The sequence below is a fragment of the Dreissena polymorpha genome, chromosome 1 (assembly GCF_020536995.1).
Source record: "Dreissena polymorpha isolate Duluth1 chromosome 1, UMN_Dpol_1.0, whole genome shotgun sequence".
Taxonomy (NCBI): Eukaryota; Metazoa; Mollusca; class Bivalvia; order Myida; family Dreissenidae; genus Dreissena; species Dreissena polymorpha.
In genome coordinates this window covers 166,124,933-166,140,267 of record NC_068355.1, presented here as the reverse complement: position 1 = coordinate 166,140,267, position 15,335 = coordinate 166,124,933, and the positions used below count along the sequence as shown (strand labels likewise).

At 33.5% G+C, this 15,335-nt stretch overlaps 1 long non-coding RNA gene across 1 annotated transcript; it reads right to left on the bottom strand.

Annotated features, from left to right (window-relative positions):
• Positions 1 to 8,364: 8,364 nt before the first annotated feature.
• LOC127859878 (uncharacterized) lies at positions 8,365 to 10,738 on the bottom strand. The gene is made up of 3 exons (XR_008039508.1): positions 10,678 to 10,738; positions 9,607 to 9,707; positions 8,365 to 9,242 (listed from the first exon to the last, which is right to left on the bottom strand). It is a non-coding gene; the product is annotated as an uncharacterized LOC127859878 (long non-coding RNA).
• Positions 10,739 to 15,335: the final 4,597 nt, after the last annotated feature.

The following is a 15,335-nucleotide window of genomic DNA, read 5'->3' as shown; positions in this document are numbered from 1 at the left end:
TTTATTTGTATAACTTTATGTGCAATTTGCTTGTCAGATTTGTGTGAAATAGTAGCTTTGATATTGCAATTGTTTAATTACTGTAATTTAAATCATACTTACAAAACATTTAAAATCAATGCTATTAAGTTTCTTTATATGAAGAAGACGACGCAAAAGAAGAGGACAAGGATGCATTCTACGACGCCCTTCAAAGTGTTTTAGAGGACATCCCCCAACAGGACGTGCTGATGTTGCTCGGCGACTTCAATGCTAAGGTTTGCTGCGACAACAAAGACAAAAAAAGGACCATGGGAAGACATGGAGTGGATGTGATCACCAACAACAGGGAGACACTAGTCAACTTCTGCCAACAGAACGACTTGGTCATAGGAAGGACACTGTTCGCGCACAAGGAGATCCACAAACTTACATGGACATCACCAGACGGCAGGACCCAGAACCAGATCGACCACATCATCATCACCTACACAAGGTCGATATATCGTATTAAATATATCATGCGTTGCCGCGACTGTCAAGAAAAATATTGTGCGTCGCCGCGACTTTTTAGAAAAATATCGTGGGTCGCCGCGACTGTCAAGAAAAATATCAAGTATCGCTTCGTTTGTCTAGTTTTGCCCTTGATGAAAGAAGTGCAAGATTATATATGGCACTATCAGGATTCCGTATGTTTTAGTATTTGCTCCTCGTTGTCCTGGGTATTGAACCCTTAGGGCAGGCAAGTCCACATGGCGTATAGTGGTTATGTTTTAGTATTTGCTTCTTTTTGTCCTGGGTTTTGAACCCCCAGTGCAGGCAAGCCTTCATGTAGCATAATGGTAATGTTTTACTTTACCTGTCACTTTCCTAATGATTTTAGTAATTTGATGGGTAATAATTCATCAAAAGTGATATACATAATACAGTTAGTATGACTTACTATTTTTATTAAAGATCTTTGCTAAAAGAATATAAAAACAACACTTAATATCTCGATCAATATTACTGATTAATATGGTTATCATGATAGTATACAGATATTACATATGGATACCCAGATACAAATTCTGGCATTCATTTACATCGCAACTAAAAAATATCTTGTATGCTCAATTACTCGATTGCAACAAATTGAGCAACTTTATTCATTGGAATTTTTATTATGATCATGCTTATGAATTCATGTTTGATAGGTGGCTGAATTCATGGTGAATTTAAAGAGTATAACTCAAAGTACGCAAATGTTTTGCTTTCTATAAATTTAGATTGATATATGCATGCTATCGTAATGGCACTGTGCATTGAACATTGTGTGGGTCTGGCTTAAGCGCAAGTCAAGTTTACTGATGTAGAAATATTTGTTCCTCTCAATACCTTAAACATGTGCAATCTGTATGATCCATTTAAGATGGCGTCATAGTGATAATATATAATAGCTTTTGAACATTATAATTTCACATTTGCAGATATATAATTAATTTGAATTACTGATAGATTTTAACTTTCATACAACTGCCGTGTGTTGAAGGGTGCTCCCAAAAGTATGAAAAGTATCAGGATAGTGTTCTCCATTCCTCCATTACATGATGCGAGTAAGAGAAAAGCTTTTAACAAAATCTGGCTAAAAAATAACAACATTTAGGACTTTCTCAACGCTTTTTAAGTTTTTAATACAAGCTGCATTGAATTTATAGACATATGCAGGCGTTTTTTTTCCTGATTTTGTGAAGCAGCCCTAGCCGCCTCACTTTGTGAAAAATTGAGTCGCAAACTTTTCAAAATTGTAAAAGAATGAGACGCAAACTTCTGAAAATTGTGAGAAAAAAAAGTTGCAAACTTGTACAAATTGTGAAATTCAGTTAACTAAGAATAAGTATAGTAAAAGCATGTTTAATACATGTACTTGCCTAATATTGAAATGTCTTTAAGTATAAATGCATTAATCATATTTTCATTGTCTTGACACTTTCTATCAACAAATAACCACTTATAATTAGATCAACAATAGATCTTAAACCAAAGAAAAGCCTGACCCCTGTCAATATCTTGACTTGCCCAAACAACTTGTGTAAGAAATGTCAACCATTTATTATATTTTTTTCAGAATTTACAAAGCATAAACACATACACTGTTTGAACATTTCTTCGCACCATGAAAATGCATTAAAATCAATGTTTATATAAATGGACAACAGTTATACTTAAGTTTAACCAATATTAACAATTGTAAGTGGATAATATACAGAATAACAAGTCTTGCTCTCGGTTATCAATACATAAATCATGTGCTTTCATCAAAAAATTTAAATGAATTTTCTTATAATTTAATCCATGTTCGTTTTAAAAGTGCATTGTAAAAAAAAACCTTCTGTAGAAATCTTTTGTTTCTTTATTGAAATCCCAAATTGCAATAAATCGGGAATATTTGATGTTTTTAAAAATCTGTTCAACATAGCAACACGATTATTGTTTAATGGTGAGGTAGTGTGTTGTGTGTTGTGCGGCCTAAACATTTGCATTTTTAACACACTAGAGGTCACATTTATTGCTTGATCTCCATTAAATTTGGTTAGAAGATTTGTCCTGATGGTATCTTTGACGAGTTTGAAAATGGTTCTGGTTGGTTAAAAAACATGGCCGCCATGTGGCGGGGCATTTTACCTTATATGGCTTTATTAAAACCTCGTTAACACTCTAGACGTGACATTAATTGTCCGATCATCACTAAACTTGAACAGAGGGTTTGTCCAAATGATCATATATTGGACAAGTTTAAAAATGGTTCTGTTGGCCAGCAAAACATGGCCGCCAGGGGGTGGGGTAGTTTTCCATTATATGACTTTAGTAAAACCTTGTTGACAAACTAGAGGCCTTATTAATTTTCAGATTTTCATAAAACTTAGTCAGAATGTTTGTCGAAATTATATCTTGGTTGAGTTTGAAATGGTTACAGTTGGTTGAAAAACATGGCCGCCAGGGGGCGGATTATTTTTCCTTATAATTGTTTTGGTAAAAACTTGTAAACACTCTTAAAGTCACATGTATGGTCCATTCTTCATGAAACTTGGTCAGACTGTTTATGTTAATGATATCCTGGATGATTTCGAAAATGGTTCCGGTCTGTTGAAAAACATGACCACAGCGGGTCGGCAATTTATCCGTATATGTCTATAGGAAAAGCTTGTTAGCTTCTTTAAAATTACATTTATAGTTCACTCTTCTGAAACTTGGTCAGAACATTATTTTGGTCTAATGATATATTGGGCTGCACAGAATGTGTCAGGCCTTCTTGCAGTCTCCACACAAACTATAAGCCCGCTAGCCCTGGACTGATGAAATGTTATTCGGGCTACTAAAAATTAATAATTTATATTAATTTTATTGACTCCAGCTTTATTCTACTATGTGTATATATTGTTTCCTTTTGTGCTGTGCTGTACCGTTTGGGCAATTGGTTCCTTGCCATAAAAAAATGACCACGAAGGTGTGTATAATAGAAGTGCAATACTGTTTCACTTCTTTATATTATATAGTCGGGCTATTGCATTTTTTGTCTGTTTCAGATAAAGCTTCATAATTCGGGCTAGTGGTTTAAATATATTACCGTGAAGACTGTTCTTGTTTGTTATATTCTGTGAGACTTTCAGTATGTTTGAGTATTTTAAATGATAAGTATTTGATTGGCAATTATTTGTTTTTATAATAATATTGATAACATGAATTATTTATCCCATATTGGTCCTTAATTTTTATCTTAATTGATGTAACTATTGTTTAAATAAGTTGCTTTACATAGTAAATACAATAAACATATCCCTCCCCAGTTAATTCCTTTCAGCTAAATGGTCTTGCAAGGCTTGAAGCTCAATAGAAGATTTATAATACCTATTGAAAGGTTACTAAAATGAAAATAACTTTCAAATTACAAATAATTATGTTTGTATGCACCCAGTAGGGTGGAATATGGCAGTTTTACTGTTCATCCAATTGTCTGTGAAGCGAACTATTTCTAAATTTGTTAAGTGCTTGATTTAAAATATGTAATTACCACTAAGTGTAGATGTAAAATGACACAATTTTCAATCGAAGTTATGTAAATGTTCCTGAATTATTTGCACATGCAAAGGAGATAATAGTGTCCAGGACGGACAGATAGACAGACGGCGGAGCTAAACACAATATCCCCACGCTTTTAAAAAAGCGTGGGGAAAAAAAATAAGGTAAAGATGAGCACTAAAATTTTGTGTGTACATGGTTTACCTGCATAATACAGAAGTAGCCAGTTGGTATTACACATCTCCTAAACAAGTACAGCACAATGAAGTTAAGGTTCTATAATCCTACATTTTTATAAAATCTTTATATCCACACAAAAATATTGATGATTGTGGTGCTCAGATTGCAAAACCACCTGTTTGGCAAAAATAATGCAGATGGTTAGATTATGATAAGTGCAAGAAAAAAAGAATAACTCTGGAGATAATAATTGATATGATAATCATTGCTTGACAGAATCACAATTGACCTAGATATTTATTTATGTAGTGATGTATTTTTCAATGAGTGCCTTAAGATTCCAAAAACATATTGACTTAAAATAAATAATCGCAATGGCGGAAATGACTTATCATTTCATGTTCATGAACCGGTTTTAAAATACTTTGTAGACTTACCTGCTAGGCGGTGAGGACTTTTAGACCACCTGATAAACTTTAACTATATTTGCCCTAGTTCAGTAACCGACTAAAGATATGCTAACATAGTACTGATGACTGATAAGTCGGTTGTGTCTTATATTCTCAATGCTACTTAAAATATTAAGTCCATTTCAACGTTAAGACCAATAATAAAAAAATTCGTTAAATTGATATCCCCGCCAAATAAATTTTGATTATTGATGGGTGCAGAACTAACAGAAAAGTTTATTTGAAGGGTTGTACCCTTATCCCACTTATTTAAAAGTTACAACATAAAAAAACAACAATTGGCAATAACTCTTATCTAAGAAAGTGTAGGGTTATAGATTTTGTGCATGACAACCTTCCTCATTGATATCTTAACATCCATTAAATTTCATCTTTAAATCGTGTATAGTATCTGTGATACAGTCCTGAAAAGTAACATCAGACATGTACATATGTACTAGGGTTATGTTTCTTGTGCATGGCACTTATTCTCATTGACAATTATACACCCATGATATTTCATGTTGAAATCTTGTATTTATAGTTTCTGAGATATAGCCCTGAAAAGTTACATCATACAACAACAACAAAGGGCAATAACTCTTACTTAAGAAAGTGAAGGGTTATGGTTCTTATGCATGGTTCTATAAATGAGATATAGCCCTGAAAAGTTACATCATAAAATAACAATAACAAGAAAGGGCAATAACCGTTATGTAAGAAAGTATACGGTTATGGTTCTTGTGCATTGATAATTATACACCCATGAAGTTTCATGTTAAAATCTTGTATAGTATCTGAGATATAGCCCTAGTTACATCATACAAAAACAACAAAGCGCAATAACTCTTATTTCAGAAAGCGACGGGTTATGGTTCTTGTGCATGACACCTCTCTTTAGCTATATTTATACACCCATAAAGTTTCATGTTGAAAACTTATATTGAGTTTCTGAGATAAAGCCCTGAAAAGTTTGTGAGTGACTGCACTGACAGACAGACCGACGGTACGCTTAAGTATATTTAGCGTACCCCGGGTACATGCAAGTATACTTAAGAGTACACGGGGTACTTTAAAGCATTACCCGAGCCGAACCGACAATTACCAATCGAGCTTATTGACAGATTAAATAAATGATGATAGTGGTAACTATGATTGTGTGAAATATAATACAATAGTTTTCCTGAATTGAGTGTACATGTGAATTAGCTAAAATAATGATAAAAACACCGATTGGGATTATACATTTCTGGAACTGAATTTGGTTCATAATCAGTTTTTAACTTTTTTAAGCTGAAATAATATATATATATATATATATTATCTGAAAATATTTTCTTTAATCAATGTTATATCTTTGTATTAAAACACTGCAACACTCATGACTGTAAATTAGGCATTACCATATTTCTTTACAACGTAATGCATGTACATCATCGATATATAAAACATTTAAAACGAAAATCGTTTTAAAATTCAAATGTTTGCATGGTGTTAGAATTACTGTTTTGATATCTTTGTTGTGAACAACGTGTTTAGGTTCAACGTCCGAAAAAAAGATGTCCGAAAATAACTGCAAGCTGTTAAAACGCGAAATAAAGTTGAATTGAAACAACATTGCGTTAAAAATTAGTTTTCATCAATCTGACATTTTTCACGTCGACTGATCGGAGCAATCTCACGGGGGTACTGTGAAAATCGTCAGATTTCCGATTTATGTGACAGATCTCACGATCTGACAATATTCACGCTACACCGGTCTATTTCGTTTCCGTAGAGATAGCTTATGTCGTCCGTTTGTAAGCTTAAATTTGATTGGCTGACAGGTTCAATGGCTTATTCTAAAAATAAATGCTTCTCGAGCAGCATATTGCTGCGCGAGCAGGATTTTTGCTTCTCGAGCAGCATTTAAATGCTGTCTCGAGCAGCATTTAAATGCTGCTCGACCAGTAAATTGCTGCTCGAGCAGCATTTTTTTCTGCTCGAGCAGAAGTTAAAGTTTGACCCCTTTGGTGCGCCATAGAACAGTGCTACAACTTTTGCGCTGAGCACAGGCACAGTGATGTAGTAAAAGTTCAGAGGTTTTATCTCGAATCAGCCTATGAAATATGTGAAAATATTCATGTGTGTCTGCTGGCTTTATGTTTAAGTCATTTAAGGTGAAAAGCTGGGTAAAACAGCTACGCAAAAAAGCGCATGAGTGCTCTATACCTATGTTAAGGTCAGAGTTGTTGACAAGTGAACTGCTAGGGTAACAAGTAATGCATAAACAACAAAGTATGGGTCAACAGGGCTGTCTTTATGAATACCTTATTTGTGAGTAAAAAGTATTGCTGGCAGATTTATTTTGAATTTATTTTCATCAATTATCTTAATGTATATTTTGAATTTGTGTATGGTGTCAAAATCAAAAGTTTTGTACAGGGAATTTTCATCATGAAATTATCTTCTTAGTGAGATAGGTATTTGATATTCCTACAATATTCATTTAATATGATGGTGATTGCAAATTGTCTTTATATTCAGTTCTTATTACCATTTTCATCCTACTTTCTATGCTTTAAGAACGTCAAAAAAGGGCCATGTTGTTGTTGTTTTGTCTAAGTTATTTCTATAAAATATTAAGGATTATAAAAAGTGCACACAAATCTCAACCCGTGCGTTATGACACACTCTTTATAAATTTGAATGGCGTGTGTTCATTTCAAACTTGCGATTAATTTTGAAAAATGAGTTGCATCTTAAATTATGCAATAGCGAACAACTTCAGTGCCTTCATAAAGTGCTTTGATTGTTGATCAGCTTATGCTTTGCTAGCATTGTGAACAAAAGCCTAAAGCTGTTTAAGTATAAATGGGAGTCATTAAGTATCCAATTTTGTGATAAAAATGAAACTCTGTACTAATAAGTATAAAATTGTATGCCCTCCCCCCCTTCAAAGAAGGCAGCATTATATAGCATTGGCACTGTCTGTTTGTACATTCTGTTTTCCTGTCTGTCCATGTGTTTTTCTCTTCCAAGTTTCCTGTCTCAGCTACATTTTTGCTAAATTTTGATGGATTTACAAATAAAGGCACTGCTACAAATATCCACAATCATAAGATGACATGTGGTGTAAAACACCCAAATCCTCAGCTCAAAGGTAAAGGTCACACTTTAAGATCAACGGTCAAGTTCCCAGTACCCGTCTGTAGATCTGCCGCGGAATCATATGGAATTCTATGGAAATCGTTTGATGGAATTCCGTGGAGTATTGGCACTAACTTTCCATCCGATTCCATGCAATCAATGGAAAAGTGAAAAAAAAACAGAAGAGGGACTTGATATGGGATGGAATTCCATAAAATGCCGTGGAATTCCATAGAATTCCGTGGCATTCCATAGAATGCCGTGGAATTCCATAGAATGCCCTGGAATTCCATAGAATGCCGTGGAATTCCATAGAACGCCGTGGAATTCCATAGAACGCCGTGGAATTCCATAGAACGCCGTGGAATTCCATAGAACGCCGTGGAATTCCATAGAATGCCGTGGAATTCCGTGAAAAGGTATGGAATTTAATAAAATGCTGGAATAAAATAGAAAAAAAACAGATTATAGATTAAAGGCATTTCATTGATTTTGAAAAACAAATGTGAATGTAACTAAAGGTTTCATCATAGAAGTTAAACAAGAACAAGATATGGCATCAATCATAAATCACACACGTGCAGTCACAGTACATATTCAAAAATGAGTGGTTTTACATTTTCTTAAAGTACCAACTCTCTTAACCACAGGCATGCATGCACACATTCAAAAACACATCCATAAACATGCACACATATACAGGTGAGAAAAGAAAAACTTATAAAAGGCACAATATAAAACATAGAAGTAGAATTTTACATTTCTCTTATGACAAGTATACTTCCTTTCTCACATATGTTCATAAACACACACAATTACATGCACACACACACATCACGCACAATTGTTCTCAAGTTTTTTCTCATAAATTTTAACGTTCAACAACTGTTCCTTATTAATTCTAGAACACTTTCAGTATGATAACAGAAGTTCAGTTTTAGTTGATGTGTTCCAGTACAATTCTAGAAAAGTTCCGAAGGTTAACTTCAAATATTTAAGTTTGAAACCAACTTTCTAGAAAACAAATTCGCATGCAGACAGCCAGTATTCAAGTACTGAGCATAGTTAATAATAATACATAACAAATTAACAATTGTTGTAAATTTGTTATTTATTATACTATGCTCAGTAATGTTGAACACGGACTTTATTCAATTATCCAAGTTTCAAATTCCTAAATTAAAAAAATATAATAAATTAAGACAAAAAACAAACACAAAATACAATTCACAAAATAAATAACTGGTCTTTTTTATACAAGAAGTAACCAAAATAAAACATGTCACCAGCCACAGACTGCCAGGCTTAACACAGAGGCTAGTTTTTAAAAATGTTTGTCCAAGTCTTCCACTGCCATTTTCCTTTTCTTCTGAGAATATTGAACACCAGTCACTGCCTCCGGGTTCTTTTTGGTATGAGGTACATTGTATACTGCTCACATGTGCTCTACAGAATAAAAAATCATAAAAATGTCTAAAGCAAAGAGTTATTTTCATTCAAACTATAACAAGAGATTGCAAAGAAATATGGCCCCCTACTTGTTAAACTTCACTATTTTAAGTTTGTTAAATATATTTGTTGCCATAGCAACCAGAATTATAAACAACATGAAATGACGTGCAAAATGTCCTTATTGTCATCTGTTCATGTTTCAAGTTTCATGAAAAAATACTTAGAACTTTAAAAGTTATCACAGGATCCAGAAAAGTGTAACTGACTTAGACCAATATATTGAATTCCAAAAAGACAAAATACTTTCAGGTGGTTAACATTCAATAACTTATCTAGCCCAGGGCATGACAATATTTACCATGAATTTGTGGCCCTGTAAGTCCTTTAGGTAAATGCGCTTAAAGAGCCGCTTTGCTGTTGGATTATTTCCCTGCCAAACTCTGCAGTATCTTCCATCAACTGGTCAATGGTAATTAAAGCACATTATGAAAATGTATAGGGAACGTAATTCATGAATTGTTTTAAATATTTAGTTGTTAAATGGTCTTTAGAAAGAGAACTAAAAACAAAGTGAATTCATCGCAAAGCACTAAGCATAACTTAATTTGTTGGTATGATTAGTACAAATTCATTATTGCTATAATTAGAATGATGTGTAATTCTATTGGTATGAAGATGCACACTCAGATACCTAAAAACCAATTCCATTGGTTTAATTTTTTATTTACAAGCAAATATGTTGAATTGATATCCCCCGCCAATATGCTTCTGGACACTATTATATTTGACACTCAAACAAGCATTTTTTAAAGATACAAAGGGCCATAACCCCGTTTTTAACAGATGGTGTACAGTGCCATTTGGCGTGCATCATCCTCTTATCCATATGTATACTCGAACCAGGTTTCAATGAAATCCGCCAAAGCACTTCCAGGATATGGCCTTGGACACACAAAAAAGCATTTTTTCAAGATACAAAGGGCCATAACTCTGATATTAACTAATGGTGTACAATGCCATTTGGCATGCATCATCCTCTTATCCATATACATACTCACACCAAGTTTCAGTGAAATCTGCCAAAGCACTTCCAAGATATGGCTACGGACGGGGGATAATAATAAACATTAACACCATTAATGAGCATTGAGTGCTCAACATGCACAGTACAGAACTTCCTTAGCCTCAGGTCTATAACCTTGCTAGATAAAATTCTGATACTACATTCAACGTTATTAATTTCTCCACATAGGTCTTATTACTTCCTTTTTCAACCTGCAAACTCCACTAAGTGAAAATTTGGGTGACAGCTGCTTTTTAACTAATATTTGCCATACTAAAACCTCAAATATCACATAAAAAGGTCTACACTAATGTCATAAGAAGATTAAATTTAAAGGAATATTTAGAAATAATAAAAATCACAAACCTTCAGTTGTTGTTCTATTCCTAGACAGACTGCTCAAACACTGTATGCATCACTCTTTAACAATAATTCATGTCACTTTCCAAATGATATAAATACATAAGTATTTTAAGAAAGTGTTTTTAATGGTAAAAATAATGAACTCTTCTGTTTGTTAAATTTCTTTAACTTTATTTTAACAAGTTAAACCAGTACATTTTCCACCATGTTTCATGTTTCAATCTAACAGGTAAACTTTCTGTATTTGAATTCAGCCAATTAGAAAAGGCTGTTATATCTTATAACCAATAGATTTGCAGCAAACATACCCAACATCTGACTCACTGCACAAGCTGGGCTTATCAGATAGATTGTTATTTGACAACCTGGACTGGCTGAGTTTGATATTGAGAAAAAACAGTGTGTATACCACATGGACAGGGTTAAGGAATTTAAACTTGTAGAAATTGCTTTGAAAGTAACAACTACTCCTACTTCTGCAGAACTACTACTTTAATTACTACAGCATCAACAACACCACCACCAACAACAACAGCAACAATAACAGCAGCAACAACAACATCAACAGCAGCAACAACAACAACAGCAGCAACAACAACAGCAGCAGCAACAACTGCTACTACTGCAACAACTGCTACTACTGCTACTTCTATTGCTACTACTATTGCTACAGAAACTGTTAATGCTACTACGTCTACTACTACTACTACCACCACAACCTCTACTGATATAAAAAACACTACTGCTACTACATCAATTACTACAACAACAGCACCTACTACAACAACAACAACTACTACTACTACTAATACAGCTACTACATCTACAACTACTACTGCTGCTGCTGCTGTCGCTACTATGAAGTCTATTTGGCTATTTGTAAGTGTAAGGTGTTCTATATGTGTTCTTATTCCCAATTAGAACTTTTGTAGAACTTACTGGTTCTTAAAGCATTCTAGATGTGTTCTAGAACTACATTTTAAAACATTTTTAGAAATTTCTTGACCATATTTTTTCCTTGAAATGTTCTAAAAAGGTTCTTGAAATTATTGGAACAGTTTCAGTCCTAAGCCATTTTCCATAAATGTTCTGGATTTATTCTAAAAAAACTGTTTTGGAACAATTCCAGAACATTCGTTTTAGAACACAAATATGGAACAGTTCCAGAACTGTTCCAATTTCTAGAACAAATTTATATAATCTTTATTGCATTTTCTTTTAAATACAAAATACATGATGCAAATAAATTCATACATGTTTTAAAATACAAATACATTTCAGACAACCACAAAAATTTTCTAAGTTATTTTCCATTGATTTCCATCCAAAAAAATGTATAAGTTATTTTCCATAATGATTTCCGTTGATTAAAATGGCTAAGTCCAACTTTCCATGGTGTTTTCCATACATTCCGTGGAAATGCATGGAATTTTAGTCGAGATTCTGTGGAATTCCATAACAGCTTCAGATGGAAAATTGGCAAGTGGATGGAATTCCATCAAATTCCATGGATTTCCATCAATTTCCGTAGAATTCCATAATATTTTCTATGGAATTCCATAGAAAAGTGCTAATGACTATGGCAGATCTACAGACGGGTATCAGCCTCAACTTTGCCATAAAGAAATGGATTTTTAAATCGCTTGGCACAAGTGTTAAATATAATGAAACAAAGTGTCGCGTGTAACACTGGTCTCCTTATCTCAAAGGTCAAGGTCACACTTTTCATCAAAGGTCAAATATTGCCATAAAACAGCTTAAGACTTCCTGTCTTAGTCATAACTTTGCCATACATTAAAGGGTTAAAATAACTTGGTACATATTTAATCCCTAATAAGACAATGAATTGTGTGAATTGTATCTGTCATGTTTACAAATTACATTATAGCCTTTTTCACTGATTCTGGATGACATTAGCTATAACCAATCATGAACACTTGAATAAGTAATCAGCTGTATTGCGCCCGAGTAGTTTCCCCTTGTTGTTTCACCACAATTGTTTATAGTGTATGATAGTGTACACATTCATGATCGAAGGAGATCATAATTGAATAAAATTTGAAAATACGCAACAAACATATCAATGTTTTTATACTATACACTAAATGCTTTGTTTTGAATGAGTTGTTTTTATAGAGTTTGATAATATTCTTGTAGTTTTTATTTGATGACAGATTCAGACTGTACTACTCTTATGCACCCCTCATATAATATGATTTTATGAAATTGTTATAAAAAGTAAAAATATTATTATTTATAAAATAATACAATTTATTTGAATATTTTACATTGTTTGGTAATTTAAGATTGTTACAACAAATTTCATTTTGTTTGGTAATTTTGCATGGTTACATAATTGTCATTCCCAGACTAATAAGTCTAGTGTATTGCCCATTGTACCTTATAAAGTATCCACCTTAGGCTAGTTGAAAACTGACCATATCTTTGAATTGTCATTTGTATTACCACAATATGTATTCCACAATATACTCCCAGACTAATAAGGGAAGTTTACCAAAAAAGGTTATTGTGTTTCTTCAGCCAAAATCCCCTTTGGCAAATATTTATGTTTATTTTTATGTTCTTAAAAAGGTACAATTGTCACCTCATATCATAGTGTCATTTTTACATCTGGGAGAAAAACTTGGTATAAAAGTGTAGAACATTGAATATAAAAATATATAGGAGATAGACGTTAGCCTTACTGTGTGACAATTGACTTTGTCATTTTCTGTGTGATATACTTCATTTAAAGTTATAGGAAAACATTATTATAATTAAACATTAATTTAACTTAATAATTTAAACTGTGTGTCAGAACTGTGTTATAGACTATTGTTATCATTACTGCTATTAAAATACTTTGTGAAAATAAACACTAAAATTATTAACACTTGCCTTTGCATGTTTTCCAAACAACGTGGAACTGCATCTCAAAACACCTAAACACTCCGCTGCGGCATAATACTACTCTAGTGAGGTTGGCAAACCAAAGCAGAACAAAACTAAATAACTTTTAAGTCATACATATTCTTCCCATATATTGTATAGGGGAGAGTTGTTCACAAAGTTCAAAGGTAGTCCTGAATAAGGGGTGTTTTTCCTTGACAATGCTCTTGGTCATCATGACCTCTTAACAAAATCAAAGCGCTGAAGGCAATGAAGTTGTTGGCTGTTGTCGTCCTTGATTAGCTTGTGCGCATTGCACAGGCTAATCAGTGTGCACAGGCTAATCTTATTTGACATGCATTAAGCCCCTTTTTCACTGAAAGCAGCCAATATGTACAGATTTCAATGATAAACACTCACTGGCCAATGTCGTCTTACAAGCTGGTAAATACACACACTGCAGTAGTAGAGAAGACGCTCCTAAGCAGTCGTCGTCTGCAGTGCAGATAGGCAGCGGTTATCGTTCCTAGCGTAGTGAGTTACTGTCCTTAGCGTAGCTAAGCACATTCTGATTTGCAAAACATGCTCTGTAAATTTAGTCGGCCTCTAATGCGACCAACTAAAAATTTATGTTTGTAAAGCATTCATTCCCTGACCCATTTTCTTCCCCTCTTAATAGTTATTTTTTTATTATGGTAGATTAATTTGATAATCTGATAAAGACGAGGCTTGAAACTTGAAGCTTCAATTAAAATGCATTGGTTTTCAGAGCATATTCAACTACTTATTGAACAGGATTTTTGTGATTGATATTTTTTAACTGCTTTGACAGCATGTGCAGGGTGATTGTGCTTACCATGTTGCTGGGTATTTTGTTCTTTTTTCTACAAATACATATTGTTTTGGCTAAGTGCCATTAACTTGTGCTAGATCTGTAGAATGATATTGAATGGAGTCTTTGTTATGCAAAACTATGCACAAGTTTTACATTTAGACTGCTTTTTTTTTTTAACAATGCACAAGTTTATTAGCATGTGAGACATGGCTGGAAACTTAATCCCTAGATAACAATGGACTAGTCAATTGGCATGTGATCAACCTGTAAGTGACATCCTTTCCCCAAAGTGATTTATCATGGACATGTTTTACAAACACATAGGGAAATGACTGATGAAAATAATAAAGTTCTTTGTTTGCTTAAATCAGAAGTTCATGAGCATATATGTCTATAAAAAACACCACATTTGTTCATGCTGCCAAATATATAGAGAATACTAAGGTCGGTGCCGAATAAAGCAAAGTTTATTTTGCAAGGCTAAGAAAATCTGAACCACGAGCCTTGGCGAGTGGTTCAGATTTTCGTGCCGAGCAAGATAAACTTTGCTTTATTCGGCACCGACCTAGTATTCGATTTATCCCATCAATTTTCTTAGTCGAAAATTATTTCTTTAAAAATTGACTAGGAAAATCGAACTAGACGGAAAATCCCAAAGATATTTTAAGCAAACATTGTTCAATTATTTAAATCGTGTCTAGCCTCATACATTACAAAAAGATCAGTAACTAACCTGTTTTTCTGTTTATCATACCTCTACGTCCCCGATTTTTAAGAAATAATGAAAAAAAGACACTAAACAACTGCATCTTTAGCGTGAAACAACATGCATTGTGTCTTGTGACGTGTTAATAATGACGTCACGAGTACGCGCACTTAATATTTGTAAATAATGTTTATTTGCTTTTTGAGTTGCATTATGTGTTAAAAATATATT